General features: G+C 31.7%; 1 protein-coding gene across 1 annotated transcript in view; it reads right to left on the bottom strand.

Moving 5' to 3' along the window:
* The window catches only part of LOC130445268 (PR domain zinc finger protein 14-like), an 85,469-nt gene that overhangs the window by 61,172 nt on the left and 550 nt on the right, over positions 1-23,747 (bottom strand). The window lies entirely within an intron of this gene.

Consider the following 23,747-nt stretch of genomic DNA (forward strand, 5'->3'; position numbering starts at 1 on the left):
AAATAACGCAGAGACGGCTTTGTGTATACGAGGATACTACGAAAGTTTGAAATGGTTCTTTAATTATACAAAAAAATGCAGATCTCTGCTTCACAGAACTGCTTCGATTTACATCGAGGTTTTTACTTCATCCCATAAATCGAAATATCAGCAAATTTAAAGTAGAAAACGTCATATAAAGTTTTTACGTCATATCAATAGTTTTTGAGTTATTCGCAATTGAAAAGTACGTTTTTGAGTATAACTCTGTAATGATGCATTTTATCGAAAAAAGTGTAATACACAAAAATGAAGCTTATAAAAAAACAAAGAAATTAAGTTATATTTCAAATCTTAATGTTTTACCTAAAACAAGTTATAGATACTTGAATAGTTTTTGTTTTACGTAATTGAGCATTTAACCTCAAATAACAGGAAAAGGGTTAATTTTTCAACAAAAAGTCATGAAACACTTTTTAAAGAGCTTAAAAAGACCTTTCAAATGACTACTGATAAAAGTTGCTTCGACTGAAATTTCAGTGAGATATGATGTAAAATAGTTAAAGCTAAAAAAAAATTGTACTGAAACTAATACCATTTCATTGAAAATCAAAATTAAACTTATTCCTTGTACTAAATACTTTATTTGGATGTTATTCACGACACGTGAAAGTTTGGTTTAATAGAAATGCATAATTTTGAAAAAAATTAGCATTAAATAATACTTTTTTTTTTGATTTTTAAAAAAAATTTTATTTGCGAATTTTTTTCTCCATAACTATAAGAGATACAAAAACAAATAAACAGTCAAATTAAAGCATTTTGTATGACGATTATTTTGCTTTTTTTATTTTTTTTGTACCATAAAAATTGACGGAGTTATAACTAAAGTAATCTGTCACTATAGTGGAAGGATTGTTTATCCACAGCCCTTTGACCCTTTATTAATAAAATTTGGAGGGTCTCAAACCCTTCTAACAAACATAGGCTTGTAGCCCTGAAAATTACCTTTAAAATGGTTTTTTGTAGAATGTGATAGCTTCAAAATTAATGGAGTTACATAAAAAATAAGAATTTGAATTTTTTTTTGAATTATAGGTTATGAAAAAGTTTCAAATTTCGGCGCACGGATTTTTTCTGTTGATGCTAAGTTGTTTTTAGGTACATTTGATAGGAACAAAAGATGATATACTCATAATCTTGATAAAGGGGTGGTTCTTAAGGGGGGTTATGGTGTAGAAAATAAAAAATCACTTCGTGTTTGGAAAATACACTTGAAAACCGAAATAGATCAAAATCAAAACATTTAGCCACTAAATTTTTTTTATTTTTCATCAAAGGGGCGGTTCTTAAGGGTAAAAACAATTGAAAATTACTTCGAGTAGAGACAAGAAACTTTAATACCAAAAAGAATTCAAAATCTAAAAGTTGACAGTCATTAGATTTATTTTTATTTCATCACCTGCAAAGGGGTAGGTTTTAAGGGTTGAAATAATTAATACCCAATTAAATTTTATTGAAATGCTATGAATTTTTCACAATAAAAATGAAATTGCAACGTTTTAAATCGTTAAAAATTTTTTTCCCAGATTATTTTCACCGGAAGGGTGGTTTTTAAAGGTTTTTAAGGGTTGATACTTCAAAATATATAAATTTTCTATTATACAACACGTTAAGATATTTATGCTGCATAAAGGAAAAACTTTTGAACTGAAAAAAAGTGGGAAAAACTATAATATTGTTATTTTTCGATAAGGGGCGGTTTTCATCCCTTAAAAACAATTAACGCACCTTGCCACCATGAAATTTTGATATGGAGGTTAAAACTAACAAAATTCTGAAATTGTACTTAGTTAAAAATATATCGTGGGACCGAATTGTTGAGAAAAACATTAATTCGAATTTCGCGCTCTAGAAAGGGAAATTTGAGAGGTTAGGTTGGTAACACCGATCGAGACTTGCGTCAGACAGATGTAAACACAATAAAAATAAAGATCTTTTTGAAAAAGTTTTTTTTTTGTAAAATCATTCTGGCCATACAAAAAAGAAGTTTACAAATTTGCCAGTCTTTGGTTGGGTTTTTAATTTATGGTTATGACGCAATTCCATGGGATATCAGAACCGTCTATTTGAAGTTGAAATATGAACCGTAAACTCATTTGTATTTGGGCGATTAACCGACCGTGGACACGGTTCGACTACCCGCTACGATCTATACTAGAAGTCACGAAAATCTTTCTAATTAATTTTTCGTTGGCCAGGTGCATACCTCCTCCCAAGCAAGAAGTAATTGGCGATCAGAATTATTGTTTCGTTGGAATTGTGTACTGTCAAATTCTCTATCTATGGATCATACATAATATGGCGGACAGGGGTAGAAAATGGAATGGAAAGTTTGTTTACTAAAAAATTATTTTTAGTACAGTGAATCACGTCGCAATTTTAAATAACTTCATGGATTCGTTTGAAATTTCGACAGAAGCTTAAAAATGATGCGAATAACAAACTTGATTTGGTGGGAATGTATGATTCTACCTCAGGGGTGAATGCCACCCTTACTCGGGGGTGGAAATTTAAAATTTCGAAATAACACCGGGAATCGATAGAGAATTGAATTTTATGAAGAAAATGTCGAATGAAGTTTTTCATTTAACTCAATAATTTCTGAGTTATTCGCGATTGAAAATTTAAATTTTAAAAAAACACGTTTTTCAACATTTTTTTAAGAAAAACTCGAAAATTACGCATTTTCTGAAAAAAATTATTATTATCAAAATTGAAGCTTATAAAAAAACAAAGAAATTAGTTGGTTTAAATTGAATTTTTTAAACAATATTCAGCAAGTTACGAGGCGCTGAAAGTCAATTTTTTCTTTTTCGTAAATTGGTGCAGAAGTTTGAGCTCAAATAACGGACAAACGATAGATTTTTCATAAAAAAGTGTAACAAACATTTTTAAAGTACTTTTTCAGACCTTCAAAATGAGCTTTTACAAAATCGTCTAGCTTAAATATTAAGCGAGTTATGATGAAAATAAGTTAAGTAACTCGAATTTCAAAAAAAAAAAATGGTAAATTTGACACCACGTTGGGCAAAATAAAAATTAATCGTAATCCATGAAAAATTAATTTTGTTTAAGCCCTAACTACACTTTCCGAAAGTTTGAATGGTTTTGAACACGTATATTTTGAAAAAAGTTGTTTAATGTGAAATTTTTTTTTTTTCGATTTAAAAAAAAAACTTTATTTTTTCAAAATATCTCAAAAACCGGGAATCGATAGAGAATTGAATTTTAGGAAGAAAATGTCGAATGAAGTTTTTCATTTAACTCAATAATTTCTGAGTTATTCGCGATTGAAAATTTGAATTTTAAAAAAACACGTTTTTCAACATTTTTTTAAGAAAAACTCGAAAATTACGCATTTTACGGAAAAAATTATTCTTATCAAAATTGAAGCTTATAAAAAAACAAAGAAATTAATCGATTTAAATTGAATTTTTTAAACAATATTCAGCAAGTTACGAGGCGCTGAAAGTCAATTTTTTTTTTTTCGTAAATTGGTGCAGAAGTTTGAGCTCAAATAACGGACAAACGATAGATTTTTCATAAAAAATTGTAATAAAAATTTTTAAAGTACTTTTTCAGACCTTCAAAATGAGCTTTTACAAAATCGTCTAGCTTAAAAATTAAGCGAGTTATGATGAAAATAAGTTAAGTAACTCGAATTTCAAAAAAAAAAATGTCGGTAAATTTGACAGCATGTGCGGCAAAATTAAAATTAATCGTAATCCATGTAAAATTAACTTTGTTTAAACCCTAACTACACTTTCCGAAAGTTTGAATGGTTTGGAACACGTATATTTTGAAAAAAGTTGTTAAATGTGGAATTTTTTAAAAAAAACTTATTTTTTCAAAATATCTCAAAAACCAGGAACCGACTACTCTAAACGTCATGAAATTTCACACATAGTTTTTTGAAAGTTGGTACTTCTTAAACGTCATATGAATTCGACAATGGCAACGCCATCTTTATGTCAATCACGCGACTAATTAAACAATTTTCTGGTTTCTCATTTTTTTTATAAATAATTTTGTATCTATACTACAATATCGATTTTTTTATGGGCGTGAATCAAGAATACAGTTTCCCCATTTTGTATCTATCGGCAAGATAAAAAAAAGTGGGAGCCAGAAACTGGCTGCTGCCTAATTTAATTCGAGTCCGTTCTTCTTTTTTTTTAATCAGAATGCAAATGTCAATATTGGTTTACATATCTAATTAAATATACCAACAACTATTAAGAACGATATTTAATCTCAATCCCCATCTCACATTATGTATGAAAATGTATTCAAAATCAATTTACGTTGAATCTGAATCTCTTTTTTTTTTTGACAAATCGCCGTCATTTATCTAGTGTAGACGAGTGCAGAGCTTACATTCGACCCACTCGCAATTAGGAATAAATTAGAAATTTATTTACTTAATTATTACCAAAGAACAGATAGTGAGGAAATTTAATATTTGGATATCGAGAATTTTAGACATTTTTTTAACAAATAAACAATGAATACAGTCCATCAAATTAATGTTTCTCTTTATGTAATACATGAAAATGTAAGAAAAACAGAACGAAGTGATACAAATTGTAGCTTGGAATTTGAAATAGAACATGATAAAATACTAATTTTCTCAATACCACTGAGGCTTCTAAAAGGATGTAATTAAGAAAATTAATTTTGTGACGTCAACGGAAGCATTTATTCGATCGAATGCAGATTATCGAATTTGACAGTTTTGAACAAAATACGGTTTGTTTTTGAAAAGAACAGACTCTTATTGACAAATGACAATTAAAAAAAAAACTAATGACAAATGTTGGTTTGTTTTGAAAATATACAAACTCTAAAGGCAAATGACAGTTTATTTTTTATAACGACAGTTATTAAAAAGAAATGCTCCTTTATTTTCAAAAAATACAGTCCCTAACGACAAATGACAGTTTATTTTCGATACAGACTGTTATTAAAGACGCAAGATGCTTTTTTCTTGAAAAAGTCAGTCTCTAATGACAATTGACAGCCTGTAATGACAATTGAAACCTTAGTTTTCAATAAAACCAGTCATTAAAGAAAAATTATCGATTTGTTTTTCAAAAAAGTGTCTCTAAGGACAAATGATGGTTCTCTAAAGATAAATGACAGTTTATTTTCGATACAGACTGTTATTAAAGACGCAAGATGCTTTTTTCTTGAAAAAGTCAGTCTCTAATGACAACTGACAGCTTGGTTTTCAATAAAGACAGTCATTAAAGAAAAATTATCGATTTGTTTCTCAAAAAAGAGTCTCTAAGGGTAAATGATGGTTCTCTAAAGACAAATGACAGTTTATTTTCGATATAGACTGTTATTGAAGACGCAAAATGCTTTATTCTTGAAAAAGACAGTTTCTAATGACAATTGACAGCTTAGTTTTCAATAAAAACAGTCATTAAAGAAAAATTATCGATTTGTTTCTCAAAAAAGAGTCTCTAAGGGTAAATGATGGTTCTCTAAAGACAAATGACAGTTTATTTTCGATATAGACTGTTATTGAAGACGCAAAATGCTTTTTTCTTGAAAAAGTCAGTCTCTAATGACAATTGACAGCCTGTAATGACAATTGAAACCTTAGTTTTCAATAAAACCAGTCATTAAAGAAAAATTATCGATTTGTTTTTCAAAAAAGTGTCTCTAAGGACAAATGATGGTTCTCTAAAGATAAATGACAGTTTATTTTCGATACAGACTGTTATTAAAGACGCAAGATGCTTTTTTCTTGAAAAAGTCAGTCTCTAATGACAACTGACAGCTTGGTTTTCAATAAAGACAGTCATTAAAGAAAAATTATCGATTTGTTTCTCAAAAAAGAGTCTCTAAGGGTAAATGATGGTTCTCTAAAGACAAATGACAGTTTATTTTCGATATAGACTGTTATTGAAGACGCAAAATGCTTTATTCTTGAAAAAGACAGTTTCTAATGACAATTGACAGCTTAGTTTTCAATAAAAACAGTCATTAAAGAAAAATTATCGATTTGTTTTCTAAAAAAGTGTCTCTAAGGACAAATGATGGTTCTCTAAAGACAAATGACAGTTTATTTTCGATATAGACTGTTATTGAAGACGCAAAATGCTTTATTCTTGAAAAAGACAGTTTCTAATGACAATTGACAGCTTAGTTTTCAATAAAAACAGTCATTAAAGAAAAATTATCGATTTGTTTCTCAAAAAAGAGTCTCTAAGGGTAAATGATGGTTCTCTAAAGACAAATGACAGTTTATTTTCGATATAGACTGTTATTGAAGACGCAAAATGCTTTTTTCTTGAAAAAGTCAGTCTCTAATGACAATTGACAGCCTGTAATGACAATTGAAACCTTAGTTTTCAATAAAACCAGTCATTAAAGAAAAATTATCGATTTGTTTTTCAAAAAAGTGTCTCTAAGGACAAATGATGGTTCTCTAAAGATAAATGACAGTTTATTTTCGATACAGACTGTTATTAAAGACGCAAGATGCTTTTTTCTTGAAAAAGTCAATCTCTAATGACAACTGACAGCTTGGTTTTCAATAAAGACAGTCATTAAAGAAAAATTATCGATTTGTTTCTCAAAAAAGAGTCTCTAAGGGTAAATGATGGTTCTCTAAAGACAAATGACAGTTTATTTTCGATATAGACTGTTATTGAAGACGCAAAATGCTTTATTCTTGAAAAAGACAGTTTCTAATGACAATTGACAGCTTAGTTTTCAATAAAAACAGTCATTAAAGAAAAATTATCGATTTGTTTTCTAAAAAAGTGTCTCTAAGGACAAATGATGGTTCTCTAAAGACAAATGACAGTTTATTTTCGATATAGACTGTTATTGAAGACGCAAAATGCTTTATTCTTGAAAAAGACAGTTTCTAATGACAATTGACAGCTTAGTTTTCAATAAAAACAGTCATTAAAGAAAAATTATCGATTTGTTTTTTAAAAAAGTGTCTCTAAGGACAAATGATGCTTCTCTAAAGACAAATGACAGTTTATTTTCGATACAGACTGTTATTAAAGACGCAAGATGCTTTTTTCTTGAAAAAGTCAGTCTCTAATGACAATTGACAGCTTGGTTTTCAATAAAGACAGTCATTAAAGAAAAATTATCGATTTGTTTCTCAAAAAAGAGTCTCTAAGGGCAAATGATGGTTCTCTAAAGACAAATGACAGTTTATTTTCGATATAGACTGTTATTGAAGACGCAAAATGCTTTATTCTTGAAAAAGACAGTTTCTAATGACAATTGACAGCTTAGTTTTCAATAAAAACAGTCATTAAAGAAAAATTATCGATTTGTTTTCTAAAAAAGTGTCTCTAAGGAAAAATGATGGTTCTCTAAAGACAAATGACAGTTTATTTTCGATATAGACTGTTATTGAAGACGCAAAATGCTTTATTCTTGAAAAAGACAGTTTCTAATGACAATTGACAGCTTAGTTTTCAATAAAAACAGTCATTAAAGAAAAATTATCGATTTGTTTTTTAAAAAAGTCTCTCTAAGGACAAATGATGCTTCTCTAAAGACAAATGACAGTTTATTTTCGATACAGACTGTTATTAAAGACGCAAGATGCTTTTTTCTTGAAAAAGTCAGTCTCTAATGACAATTGACAGCTTGGTTTTCAATAAAGACAGTCATTAAAGAAAAATTATCGATTTGTTTCTCAAAAAAGAGTCTCTAAGGGCAAATGATGGTTCTCTAAAGACAAATGACAGTTTATTTTCGATATAGACTGTTATTGAAGACGCAAAATGCTTTATTCTTGAAAAAGACAGTTTCTAATGACAATTGACAGTTTAGTTTTCAATAAAAACAGTAATTAAAGAAAAATTATCGATTTGTTTTTTAAAAAAGTGTCTCTAAGGACAAATGATGGTTCTCTAAAGACAAATGACAATTTATTTTCGATACAGACTGTTATTAAAGACGCAAGATGCTTTTTTCTTGAAAAAGTCAGTCTCTAATGACAATTGACAGTCTCTAATGACAATTGACAGCTTGGTTTTCAATAAAGACAGTCATTAAAGAAAAATTATCGATTTGTTTTTCAAAAAAGAGTCTCTAAGGGCAAATGATGGTTCTCTAAAGACAAATGACAGTTTATTTTCGATATAGACTGTTATTGAAGACGCAAAATGCTTTATTCTTGAAAAAGACAGTTTCTAATGACAATTGACAGTTTAGTTTTCAATAAAAACAGTAATTAAAGAAAAATTATCGATTTGTTTTTTAAAAAAGTGTCTCTAAGGACAAATGATGCTTCTCTAAAGACAAATGACAGTTTATTTTCGATACAGACTGTTATTAAAGACGCAAGATGCTTTTTTCTTGAAAAAGTCAGTCTCTAATGACAATTGACAGCTTGGTTTTCAATAAAGACAGTCATTAAAGAAAAATTATCGATTTGTTTCTCAAAAAAGAGTCTCTAAGGGCAAATGATGGTTCTCTAAAGACAAATGACAGTTTATTTTCGATATAGACTGTTATTGAAGACGCAAAATGCTTTATTCTTGAAAAAGACAGTTTCTAATGACAATTGACAGTTTAGTTTTCAATAAAAACAGTAATTAAAGAAAAATTATCGATTTGTTTTTTAAAAAAGTGTCTCTAAGGACAAATGATGGTTCTCTAAAGACAAATGACAATTTATTTTCGATACAGACTGTTATTAAAGACGCAAGATGCTTTTTTCTTGAAAAAGTCAGTCTCTAATGACAATTGACAGTCTCTAATGACAATTGACAGCTTGGTTTTCAATAAAGACAGTCATTAAAGAAAAATTATCGATTTGTTTTTCAAAAAAGAGTCTCTAAGGGCAAATGATGGTTCTCTAAAGACAAATGACAGTTTATTTTCGATATAGACTGTTATTGAAGACGCAAAATGCTTTATTCTTGAAAAAGACAGTTTCTAATGACAATTGACAGTTTAGTTTTCAATAAAAACAGTAATTAAAGAAAAATTATCGATTTGTTTTTTAAAAAAGTGTCTCTAAGGACAAATGATGGTTCTCTAAAGACAAATGACAATTTATTTTCGATACAGACTGTTATTAAAGACGCAAGATGCTTTTTTCTTGAAAAAGTCAGTCTCTAATGACAATTGACAGTCTCTAATGACAATTGACAGCTTGGTTTTCAATAAAGACAGTCATTAAAGAAAAATTATCGATTTGTTTTTCAAAAAAGAGTCTCTAAGGGCAAATGATGGTTCTCTAAAGACAAATGACAGTTTATTTTCGATATAGACTGTTATTGAAGACGCAAAATGCTTTATTCTTGAAAAAGATAGTTTCTAATGACAATTGACAGTTTAGTTTTCAATAAAAACAGTAATTAAAGAAAAATTATCGATTTGTTTTTTAAAAAAGTGTCTCTAAGGACAAATGATGGTTCTCTAAAGACAAATGACAATTTATTTTCGATATAGACTGTTATTGAAGACGCAAAATGCTTTTTTCTTGGAAAAGTTAGTCTCTAATGACAATTGACAGCTTGGTTTTCAATAAAGACAGTCATTAAAGAAAAATTATCGATTTGTTTCTCAAAAAAGAGTCTCTAAGGACAAATGATGGTTCTCTAAAGACAAATGACAGTTTATTTTCGACACAAACTGTTATTAAAGACCAATACCGTTATTTTTTCGTTTGTAAATCATCTGTAAATAAAAGTTCCGCTTCCTTTTTGATGATGACAATCTCTAATATAATAGCAAAAACTGTGGTTTTAACTACATGAAAGTAATAAGAGTTTTTCAACCTAATTTTTTTATCGCTTCATAAATTCGAGCGTTCGCTTTTTCTTATAGATATATCAACATAATACCAATTTCCTTTATTAGATTGAATTGAAGTCCACGGCCAACAACCTTGCTCCAATTCCTCGCCGTTTTCATCAATTATGCGCCTGCGGCAAATAGAACGAAGTGTGCTTATACATATTTTTTTTTCTGATATACGTCTCGATCTCGTTCCTAGAGATGGATACTTCCATTATCAATAACGGTTCTCGAATGTCATTATTCGTAAAATAATTGCAACAAAAACACTTTTCAGAACGTCCGACTAAATTTTTTTGACGTAACTGTCTCAATATGTCAGATCAATACGATTGTGTCAAAATAATACAATCGCAGCCTACTTTCTAAATCATTTGACAGATGAAAAACTTCTGTGAAATTTTGAAGTTGAGTCACCCCTAAGACAGTGTCGTACAGCGTGCCGAATTTGGTATTTTTAATTCAAAATATGGTAGAGAAATTAATTAAATTTGTGGCTCTACTTTGATTTACTGTTTTTACGCGGCACACCCCGTATATGAAATATCTTCAGCTTGTATCTAACACAAAATCACTCATGCGGTATAAATTCGAAAAATTTACCCGTTAGAAGGATATCGTGTTCATGATACAAGGTGTATTTTTATTTTTTTTTAGTTTTGAAATCTGATTCTTTTTTTCGTCATCTTCGAAACCGTCAATAAAATCATCGTGCTTCAAGAACTTGTTAATCGACTCGAGAAAATATTTTATTAATTTGATTATGTAAGCGTTGACAGATTTATACCTGCTTTATGGACCGACGATATTTTCGAATTGATGTTTATAAATGTAAAATTCATATTAAAAAATCTAAAATTACGCACTTAGAACAATTTATATGTTCCATATACTATACGAGGATTGTTCCAAAAGTATCTATACAACGTATATTTCAAGTTAGAAGACGCCATCTTGTTTAATATTCGTTTGACAGCCATTAATTTATACCTGCTTCATAGATCGACGATATTTTCGAATTGACGTTTATACATGTAGAATTAATAGTAAAAAATCTAAAATTACACATTTAGAACAATTTATATGTTCCATATACTATACGAGGACTGTTCCAAAAGTATCTAAGCTGACCTAGAGATGGCGGTTATATATACAACGTATATTTCAAGTTAGAAGACGCCATCTTGTTCAATATTCGTTTGACAGTCATTAATCTATACCTGCTTCATAGATCGACGATATTTTCGAATTGACGTTTATACATGTAGAATTAATAGTAAAAAATCTAAAATTACACATTTAGAACAATTTATATGTTCCATATACTATACGAGGACTGTTCCAAAAGTATGTAAGCTGACCTAGAGATGGCGGTTATATATACAACGTATATTTCAAATTAGAAGACGCCATCTTGTTCAATATTCGTTTGACAGTCATTAATCTATACCTGCTTCATACATCGACGATATTTTCGAATTGACGTTTATACATGTAGAATTAATAGTAAAAAATCTAAAATTACACATTTAGAACAATTTATATGTTCCATATACTATACGAGGACTGTTCCAAAAGTATGTAAGCTGACCTAGAGATGGCGGTTATATATACAACGTATATTTCAAATTAGAAGACGCCATCTTGTTCAATATTCGTTTGACAGTCATTAATCTATACCTGCTTCATACATCGACGATATTTTCGAATTGACGTTTATACATGTAGAATTAATAGTAAAAAATCTAAAATTACACATTTAGAACAATTTATATGTTCCATATACTATACGAGGACTGTTCCAAAAGTATCTAAGCTGACCTAGAGATGGCGGTTATATATACAACGTATATTTCAAGTTAGAAGACGCCATCTTGTTCAATATTCGTTTGACAGTCATTAATCTATACCTGCTTCATAGATCGACGATATTTTCGAATTGACGTTTATACATGTAGAATTAATAGTAAAAAATCTAAAATTACACATTTAGAACAATTTATATGTTCCATATACTATACGAGGACTGTTCCAAAAGTATGTAAGCTGACCTAGAGATGGCGGTTATATATACAACGTATATTTCAAATTAGAAGACGCCATCTTGTTCAATATTCGTTTGACAGTCATTAATCTATACCTGCTTCATACATCGACGATATTTTCGAATTGACGTTTATACATGTAGAATTAATAGTAAAAAATCTAAAATTACACATTTAGAACAATTTATATGTTCCATATACTATACGAGGACTGTTCCAAAAGTATGTAAGCTGACCTAGAGATGGCGGTTATATATACAACGTATATTTCAAATTAGAAGACGCCATCTTGTTCAATATTCGTTTGACAGTCATTAATCTATACCTGCTTCATACATCGACGATATTTTCGAATTGACGTTTATACATGTAGAATTAATAGTAAAAAATCTAAAATTACACATTTAGAACAATTTATATGTTCCATATACTATACGAGGACTGTTCCAAAAGTATCTAAGCTGACCTAGAGATGGCGGTTATATATACAACGTATATTTCAAGTTAGAAGACGCCATCTTGTTTAATATTCGTTTGACAGCCATTAATTTATACCTGCTTCATAGATCGACGATATTTTCGAATTGACGTTTATACATGTAGAATTAATAGTAAAAAATCTAAAATTACACATTTAGAACAATTTATATGTTCCATATACTATACGAGGACTGTTCCAAAAGTATCTAAGCTGACCTAGAGATGGCGGTTATTTATACAACGTATATTTCAAGTTAGAAGACGCCATCTTGTTCAATATTCGTTTGACAGTCATTAATTTAAACCTGCTTCATAGATCGACGATATTTTCGAATTGACGTTTATAAATGTAAAATTAATATTAAAAAAATGTAAAATTACACATTTAATAGTATATTACGTAACAAGAATTGTAATTAACGAAGTGAAAAAAAGCGTGTCTTATTTTTAAAGAAATTGCATAATGTGTTGCCTACATTCAGGAGCATCACTGTTTGAATCCTAAATATATCTCGCTAATGCTAAAAGTTTTTATGTTTTTTCAAATAACTAAAATAAAAATTCAATTGTACTCTAAATAATCCAAGAAATTTAAGTTTTCTTATCAAAACGCAGATCTCATTAAGTTTATGTTATTGTTAAATGTCATTGACAAGGAATGTTGACAGCGCGATTTTCGACGCCATCTTGTTTAGCATATGTTTGACGGCCAATAATAGTGAACGATTTCATTTAATGGGTTAAGTTATGTGAATACAATTCTAATTACAAACAATACGATTATAATTATTAACTTAATTCGACGGCGTCGAATGTCAAATATCTAAAAATACCGGAAATCATAGTTGCACTCCTAATTGCGGGTCGCATCTCTGCGGTAGTCCGTATATCCACACACCTCACGGTCTACATTTCACAAGTATAAATACCCACGTATTATTTTATGGCTACAACTTGTTTATTGCCCCACAAGATAAACGGTGTTTAGATGAAGAAATTTATGATTCCTCTAAGCGTACAGTTTCATTTTAAACGATTTGATTTCTTCCTGTGGTATTCGACAACGTTCGAACCGTCAGGATATTCGAATTTTATACCAGGACCGTCCCAAAAGTACTTGGCGCAACTTGGCGACGCTCGATAAGTTCAAACACTTTTTATGACCATCGAACTAATTTTTCATGTTTGGGAACAGAAAATAATACGAGGGCGATGAATCTGGTCAATATGGTGGATAAGTTTTAACTTTAAACTAGTTTTTTGATGATACAAAACTTTCTTCTTGTCCAAATGCGGGTGGTTTTGCTCGATTTCTTCGCTGAAACTCATTTTTCAAGATTATCGATGAAAATTACCCCACGCGAATCGCAAAAACGGCGCCATGACCTCGCGTGCAGTTGCAACGATCTATGTCTTCTTTGGAACCGGTTTTTACCTTTTCAACCTTTTATTTTGATTGTTCCTTTGTTGAGGATGTGAAATGGTTATAAAACGTCGTAAAAATTCTGTGAAACAATGCCAAAACCTCGATGGAAACATCTTTTCACGACGCTGCAGATCGTACAGTCTCGTCTAAACTTCGCTATCCAATATTTTATAAATATATGCGATATACGAGGGTACTTTACAGAGTAGTTACTACTCTTTCGGGCCCATCGTTTTTTTACCTTTAAAAACGCACTTTTCCCATCGGGTTTCAATGAATTATGTACGTTAATCTTCTTTTTCTGTCGCGTTTCGTTTCAAAAGTGAAGGGAAGCGAGTGCGTGTCAAGAAGCTCTTAAACTTTTATATATTAAAACGAATGACATAAATTCCTTATGCAAAAACGGTCGATAGGTGTCAGATCGACTGCACGGGGCGTAGGCCTATTCCAGATGATAATTCTTTTCGCGATAAATCCCCTACTCAATAAGTTTAGATCGATAATAGCGATGTTGATGGCTTGTTTATCGCCCTTAGAACTGGTATACGCGATTTGAATAAGATGTCGTTTATCGTTCATTTTCATACCAGCAGACAGACGGAGATTGGTTTAAATAAATATATTCACGATAAAAAACAATTTTTCTATCGAAAACATCACGGTATTATCCTTATTTAAACCGGAAGCGTCCGAACTCCATCACGTTAATCGTTTTTACAATTCGTATTTTGATATATGGCAACACTGACGTGGATATGTCAAATCTGTCATAATAAAATTTGCCTGCCATTTTGTAGTTTCGTGGTTTTCTCGTTTTTTGGTTCTAGGGAATCGAAAAATCGTCCGATTTCGATGAATTTACACTGACGTGGATATGTCAAATCTGTCATAATAAAATTTGACTGCCATTTTGTAGTTTCGTGGTTTTCTCGTTTTTTGGTTCTAGGATATCGAAAAATCGTCCGATTTCGATGAATTTTTTTTTTTAAAATGTTCGTTTTTATAGCGGATTTACGAAAAAAAATACGGGAAATATATCAACTGGAGGTTTCATATAGTTTTGTGGCTTTAAACGCATTTTTTCGAATATAATCGTACATAACTTTTTTACAAAGCATCAAACGTGGTTTATATAATTTTTTTGTTAATCTATACAAAAAAACGAAAATTTTGTAAAAAAATAATCGAAAAATGTTTATTTATTCATATTTTTACCTTTAACCTAACCTAATTTTAATAAGATACCATTTTTTTAATGTCAATTGTCAATTTTTCAAAGTTAACCTACAATATTTCACACTTGATTATAATAAGTGATTTTAAGAATATTTTTGTATAATTTTTTTTCTCAATTCGTACGTTTTTTTGTGTAGATTACGAAAAAAAATACAACAACTCCATTTGATAATTTGGAAAAAAGTTATCGACAATTATACGTGACCGAGTGCATTTTCAAACTAGCAGACAGACGGAGATTGGTTTAAATAAATATATTCACGATAAAAAACAATCTTTCTATCGAAAACATCACGGTATTATCCTTATTTAAACCGGAAGCGTCCGAACTCCATCACGTTAATCGTTTTTACAATTCGTATTTTGATATATGGCAACACTGACGTGGATATGTCAAATCTGTCATAATAAAATTTGCCTGCCATTTTGTAGTTTTGTGATTTCCTCGCTTTTTGGTTCTAGGGAATCGAAAAATCGTCCGATTTCGATGAATTTACACTGACGTGGATATGTCAAATCTGTCATAATAAAATTTGACTGCCATTTTGTAGTTTCGTGATTTCCTCGCTTTTTGGTTCTAGGAAATCGAAAAATCGTCCGATTTCGATGAATTTTTTTTTAAAATGTTCGTTTTTATAGCGGATTTACAGAAAAAAATACGGGAAATATATCAACTGGAGGTTTCATATAGTTTTGTGGCTTTAAACGCATTTTTTCGAATATAATCGTTCATAACTTTTTTACAAAGCATCAAACGCGGTTTATATAATTTTTTTGTTAATCTACACAAAAAAACGAACATTTTGGTAAAAAAATAATCGAAAAATGTTTGTTTATTTATATTTTTATCTTCAACCTAACCTAATTTTAGTAAGATACCATTTTTTTAATGTCAATTGTCAATTTTTCAAAGTTAACCTACAATATTTCACACTTGATTATAATAAGTGATTTTAAGAATATTTTTGTATAATTTTTTTTCTCAATTCGTACGTTTTTTTGTGTAGATTACGAAAAAAAATACAACAACTCCATTTGATAATTTGGAAAAAAGTTATCGACAATTATACGTGACCGAGTGCATTTTCAAACTAGCAGACAGACGGAGATTGGTTTAAATAAATATATTCACGATAAAAAACAATCTTTCTATCGAAAACATCACGGTATTATCCTTATTTAAACCGGAAGCGTCCGAACTCCATCACGTTAATCGTTTTTACAATTCGTATTTTGATATATGGCAACACTGACGTGGATATGTCAAATCTGTCATAATAAAATTTGCCTGCCATTTTGTAGTTTTGTGATTTCCTCGCTTTTTGGTTCTAGGGAATCGAAAAATCGTCCGATTTCGATGAATTTACACTGACGTGGATATGCCAAATCTGTCATAATAAAATTTGACTGCCATTTTGTAGTTTCGTGGTTTTCTCGTTTTTTGGTTCTAGGAAATCGAAAAATCGTCCGATTTCGATGAATTTTTTTTTAAAATGTTCGTTTTTATAGCGGATTTACGGAAAAAAATACGGGAAATATATCAACTGGAGGTTTCATATAGTTTTGTGGCTTTAAACGCATTTTTTCGAATATAATCGTTCATAACTTTTTTACAAAGCATCAAACGCGGTTTATATAATTTTTTTGTTAATCTACACAAAAAACGAACATTTTGGTAAAAAAATAATCGAAAAATGTTTGTTTATTTATATTTTTATCTTCAACCTAACCTAATTTTAGTAAGATACCATTTTTTTAATGTCAATTGTCAATTTTTCAAAGTTAACCTTTAATATTTAACACTTGATTATAATAAGTGATTTTAAGAATGTTTTTTTTTCATATAACTTCAATAATTAGTTAATAAAAAGGGTACAAACAAGTTAAAAAAATAAATTTTTATTTTTAATTGTAAAAACGTGATAAATCAACATTTTTGTATAATTTTTTTTTTCAATTCGTTCGTTTTTTTGTGTAGATTACGAAAAAAAATACAACAACTCCATTTGATTATTTGGAAAAAAGTTATCGACAATTATACGTGAACGAGTGCATTTCCATCAACATTTAAAGCCGTAAAACCAATATAAATTCTCATTTTTTTCCATTTCCATAATTTTTTTCATAAATCCGACTCAAAACCGAACATTTTAAAAAAAAATTCATCAAAATCGGACGATTTTTCGATTGTCTATGACCAAAAAAACGAGGGGACCGCCAAAATATAAAATTACCACTCGTTGAATACATGATACGTTGTTATAAATACGAATCACGTGACACCGACATGCACATACACATTTTTTCAATGTATATTCTGATGCTAATGGTAATATAATTATATATTTATCACGATATGCCACTCCGATGGAATGTACCGTCGTAATATGATTTGCGTTCTTAGTATTTGCATTACTGGATCGATTTAATGAAAAAAAAAACTGTAATTAGTGATTCTGATGCGAATGAATAATTTTTAGACGAGTATGACTCATTGTTGTACGATAGAATCGTCTGGGTTATCTATTATCAATTAATTTCGATAGCTAATCAAGTGATTAGTGGCCCCCGGGTGGACAAAATGTCGTCCATACATGAAATCAGTCGCTGACGGGTCGATAAGTCACCAGAGTTGATTTCTGCCAATGAAATACTTGATTTACATGATTAAATATGGAATAGATGAAGCGATTCACCAATTTTTTTTTTTGGAATCATTCAGATTCAAGCTTCGACGAGGTGTTTGGCTGTTTCCGTTGACTTCTTGCGTAGATGACAGAAACTTTTAGGAGTTTTCTCAACCGTCCTTCGAACGGCAATCAAAAACCCACTGGAAACACGCCACGTCGCGCCACTTCATTTCACATGGGTCGATTCAAAATTCTAGAACTTTCCTAGAACTTTCGCATGACGTGGGGTGGCGTGGCGTGGCGTGTAGGTGGGTTTAGACCTCAACTCCACCGATTTCGTCTTATTTTCTCACTTTTTTATGATTATAACTAAATATCTTTCTGGAAAACTTATAAAAAGTTGTGGTCCTATGAAAGGAATTCTTCTCCAGGTGATTAGCTCTTCATTGTCGTGCATTCTAGTATGGCTATTTGCTACCAGTGGGTTCAAAGACTTAGTGCAACCCCACGCAAACACTAATAAAAACACAAGATGCTTTTTTCTTGAAAGAGACAGTCTCTAATGACAATTGACAGTTTATTTTCAATAAAATCAGTCATTAAAGAAAAATTATCGATTTGTTTTCTAAAAAAGTGTCTCTAAGGACAAATTATGGTTCTCTAAAGACAAATGAGAGTTATTTTCGATACAGACAGTTATTAAAGACACAAGATGCTTTTTTCTAGAAAACGACAGTCTCTAATGACAATTGACAGCCTCTAATGACAATTGACAGCTTAGTTTTCAATAAAAACAGTCTCTAATGACAATTGACAGCTTAGTTTTCAATAAAACCAGTCATTAAAGAAAAATTATCGATTTGTTTTCTAAAAAAGTGTCTCTAAGGACAAATTATGGTTCTCTAAAGACAAATGAGAGTTATTTTCGATACAGACAGTTATTAAAGACACAAGATGCTTTTTTCTAGAAAACGACAGTCTCTAATGACAATTGACAGCCTCTAATGACAATTGACAGCTTAGTTTTCAATAAAAACAGTCTCTAATGACAATTGACAGCTTAGTTTTCAATAAAACCAGTCATTAAAGAAAAATTATCGATTTGTTTTCTAAAAAAGTGTCTCTAAGGACAAATGATGGTTCTCTAAAGACAATTGACAGTTTATTTTCGATACAGACAGTTATTAAAGACACAAGATGCTTTTTTCTAGAAAACGACAGTCTCTAATGACAATTGACAGCCTCTAATGACAATTGACAGCTTAGTTTTCAATAAAAACAGTCTCTAATGACAATTGACAGCTGAGTTTTCAATAAAACCAGTCATTAAAGAAAAATTATCGATTTGTTTTCTAAAAAAGTGTCTCTAAGGACAAATGATGGTTCTCTAAAGACAATTGACAGTTTATTTTTGATACAGACAGTTATTAAAGACACAAGATGCTTTTTTCTAGAAAACGACAGTCTCTAATGACAATTGACAGCCTCTAATGACAATTGACAGCTTAGTTTTCAATAAAAACAGTCTCTAATGGCAATTGACAGCTTAGTTTTCAATAAAACCAGTCATTAAAGAAAAATTATCGATTTGTTTTCTAAAAAAGTGTCTCTAAGGACAAATGATGGTTCTCTAAAGACAATTGACAGTTTATTTTCGATACAGACAGTTATTAAAGACACAAGATGCTTTTTTCTAGAAAACGACAGTCTCTAATGACAATTGACAGCCTCTAATGACAATTGACAGCTTAGTTTTCAATAAAAACAGTCTCTAATGACAATTGACAGCTTAGCTTTCAATAAAATCAGTCATTAAAGAAAAATTATCGATTTGTTTTCTAAAAAAATGTCTCTAAGGACAAATGATGGTTCTCTAAAGACAAATGACAGTTTATTTTCGATACAGACAGTTATTAAAGACACAAGATGCTTTTTTCTAGAAAAAGACAGTTTCTAATGACAATTGACAGTCTCTAATAACAATTGACAGCTTAGTTTTCAATAAAAACAATCATTAAAGAAAAATTATCGATTTGTTTTCCGAAAAAGTGTTTCTAAGGACTAATTATGGTTTTCTAAAGACAATGGAGGGCTGCTCAATCATCTATTCAAATGAATATGCATTTAGATGTTATCTGCCTCGAAAATGGAAGGTTCCGAGACCATCGGGCTAGCGAGCTTAATTCTCGAATCATATTTCCTCGCCAATATGAATCTATCGGTAACATAATTCAATTGGTGGTTACTTTTAACATACAAAATAAATTGAATCACAAAGTACATTATCGTCATACTCGTATACGGTTATTTGTACCTTCGCATCCTCTGCTAATGACTCCGAGGCATTTATTTATATCAATTTAAATACCATCTCCTCGAACGGTTCTTGTAAACGTTCAAAAATACTTTACAAGAATCTGTCTTCGAGTTACGATCAGGAACGAAATCGAAATTTATTTTTTTCCCGACAGTTAAGTCTAATAATAAACCGTCCTCAATTCATACGGGGTGTTTCGAAAACAAAAGTGATCGGAATCGGTAATTTGGTCTCGTAGAGGGCGCTAGTTACAGCGCTGGCGATCAACAACCATAAAAAAACTTACCCAACATTCACCGTTATCCTGAGTCCATCTCTGGCTATTTTCTTTATCAATAAATAATGAATTAGCCGCGTTTTCGTGAATGGATAGCAGAATTGGTATTTTAAAGTGTTGTAGAACGTTCTTTTATGAAATGGGAGCAGAAACCATCGCCTCCGGGCTTAGGAACGGCTTAATGATCAAAACACTCGAGGCGATTAATAAATGCACCAGTTCTTAGATAAACAAGTTCGATGCTGTGTTCTGTATTTTGAAGTTTCTAATCCAAAACGCTACGTATTTACATTCAACTCGTTTCACCAATCTACAACGTAACAACAGACCTGAAAGGCTAGATACCGACTGAATCTAGAGCGAGATCTCAATGATTAGAGGCAATAGTTGAGGCGTAGATTCCATCGAGCCAAAACTCAGCAGGAATCGAAGAAAAACCGATTGGGAAACATCCAAAACAAATCTACAACGTAACTTGACGCGATTCCAGATCTGAAAGGCTAGATTCCAACCGAATCTAGAGCGAGATCTCAATGATTAGAGGCAATAGTTGATGCGTAGATTCCATCGAGCCAAAACTCAGCAGGAATCGAAGAAAAACCGATTGGGAAACATCCAAAACAAATCTACAACGTAACTTGATCTGATTCCAGACCTGAAAGGCTAGATTCCAACCGAATCTAGAGCGAGATCTCAATGATTAGAGGCAATAGTTGATGCGTAGATTCCATCGAGCCAAAACTCAGCAGGAATCGAAGAAAAACCGATTGGGAAACATCCAAAACAAATCTACAACGTAACTTGACGCGATTCCAGATCTGAAAGGCTAGATTCCAACCGAATCTAGAGCGAGATCTCAATGATTAGAGGCAATAGTTGATGCGTAGATTCCATCGAGCCAAAACTCAGCAGGAATCGAAGAAAAACCGATTGGGAAACATCCAAAACAAATCTACAACGTAACTTGACGCGATTCCAGATCTGAAAGGCTAGATTCCAACCGAATCTAGAGCGAGATCTCAATGATTAGAGGCAATAGTTGATGCGTAGATTCCATCGAGCCAAAACTCAGCAGGAATCGAAGAAAAACCGATTGGGAAACATCCAAAACAAATCTACAACGTAACTTGATCTGATTCCAGATCTGAAAGGCTAGATTCCAACCGAATCTAGAGCGAGATCTCAATGATTAGAGGCAATAGTTGATGCGTAGATTCCATCGAGCCAAAACTCAGCAGGAATCGAAGAAAAACCGATTGGGAAACATCCAAAACAAATCTACAACGTAACTTGACGCGATTCCAGATCTGAAAGGCTAGATTCCAACTGAATCTAGAGCGAGATCTCAATTATTAGACGTAATATATGATAGGTAGATTCCATTGAGCCAAAACTCAGCAGGAATCGAAGAAAAACCGATTGGGAAACATCCAAAACAAATCTACAACGTAACTTGACGCGATTCCAGATCTGAAAGGCTAGATTCCAACCGAATCTAGAGCGAGATCTCAATGATTAGAGGCAATAGTTGATGCGTAGATTCCATCGAGCCAAAACTCAGCAGGAATCGAAGAAAAACCGATTGGGAAACATCCGATACAAATCTACAACGTAACTTGATGCGATTCCAGACCTGAAAGGCTAGATACCAACTGAATCTAGAGCGAGATCTCAATGATTAGAGGCAATAGTTGATGCGTAGATTCCATCGAGCCAAAACTCAGCAGGAATCGAAGAAAAACCGATTGGGAAACATCCAAAACAAATCTACAACGTAACTTGATCTGATTCCAGACCTGAAAGGCTAGATACCAACTGAATCTAGAGCGAGATCTCAATGATTAGAGGCAATAGTTGATGCGTAGATTCCATCGAGCCAAAACTCAGCAGGAATCGAAGAAAAACCGATTGGGAAACATCCAAAACAAATCTACAACGTAACTTGACGCGATTCCAGATCTGAAAGGCTAGATTCCAACTGAATCTAGAGCGAAATCTCAATGATTAGAGGCAATAGTTGATGCGTAGATTCCATCGAGCCAAAACTCAGCAGGAATCGAAGAAAAACCGATTGGGAAACATCCGATACAAATCTACAACGTAACTTGACGCGATTCCAGACCTGAAAGGCTAGATTCCAACCGAATCTAGAGCGAGATCTCAATGATTAGAGGCAATAGTTGATGCGTAGATTCCATCGAGCCAAAACTCAGCAGGAATCGAAGAAAAACCGATTGGGAAACATCCAATACAAAACTGAAAGGCTAGATACCAACTGAATCTATATACCGACTCAACTATACATAGAGTCGGTGTCGATCGGAGGAGCCACTCAATTTCGTTCGGAAACTTAACCTCAACAAAGAGGAAATGTCTGGGACTCATACTAGACAGTAAACAAACGCGGAAAAACAGAAATTTCGCTCGTGGAGGAATTGGGGTTGTATCCCTAAGATTGTAATTGTAATTGTGACCTAAATCATCGCATATGGGGCAGAGGCTAAGAGGCTACACGTCGCAGATAATGGCAGCGGCTGGAAACTGAAGACGCGGATCTCTAGCGCCATCTAGAGTTTTTAAATGGAGTCGTGGATCAGCAGGATGGAAAACCAAGTTAATTCGAAATTAGTGAAGTTTTTTTTTTTGGATTCGTTTATAGTCGTGATCATCAGTGAAAGATCGTTTAGGTGAGAATCCGTTGAGATGCCAATTAAAACGTAATTTAATCACTTTCCGGCATCCACTGTATAATTCATTTAACTGCGGATGCCGGTTAACTTTAATTAGCTTTTGTCGAGAAAAAAAAATGAAATAGTGAAGTAATCATTTAAAGAGCACCTTTAAATGAATCGTTAAATGTTGTTTTTACTCAAATTTATTACTACGAATAAAACAAAACGAAAATAATCACGAAACTTTAACAAGAATTTAAATAGTTAGAGTACAATTAATCTCCGAATACCTTAACCCTTAAAAAAGCGGTTGGTGCTGTCAAATTGGTTAAAATCAAATCAAAAATCAAATTATAAACATTCGTAACAACCCTCGTACTGTGTGGCGTAGTCGAATACGAGTCCAATTGTAGGAAATGGCCGGAAAGTTCAAAAAAAACACATTTTTTTAAAATTTTGACAGGTACCTGTCTGGAACACTCCCGCTATCGTCCATTTTGGTTCGGTAGCACCAACTACCTAATCTAAAAATACCTACTAACGATAACCGGTCAAAAATGATTGTCGAAGGGATTAATCGAGAATAAACGATTTATTCCAACCTTGTAGTGGTTTTTTAACCAAAATTCCGAAGTATACAATAAGAAATTTGTGAATATTGACGAACTTAATCGTGATCTAAACGAAATCGCGCGTGCCGTATCTCTAAGAGCAGCGTAGCTCCGCTGTTTTGAAACAGGACGAATTTCTACTCGATTAGGACAATAAGGACAAGGACAAACAGCCTGAAGTACGGTTAACTTATGGTTTAAAGGTATATCGGAACGTAT

Source organism: Diorhabda sublineata, chromosome 6, assembly GCF_026230105.1.
Source record: "Diorhabda sublineata isolate icDioSubl1.1 chromosome 6, icDioSubl1.1, whole genome shotgun sequence".
NCBI classification, from domain to species: Eukaryota; Metazoa; Arthropoda; class Insecta; order Coleoptera; family Chrysomelidae; genus Diorhabda; species Diorhabda sublineata.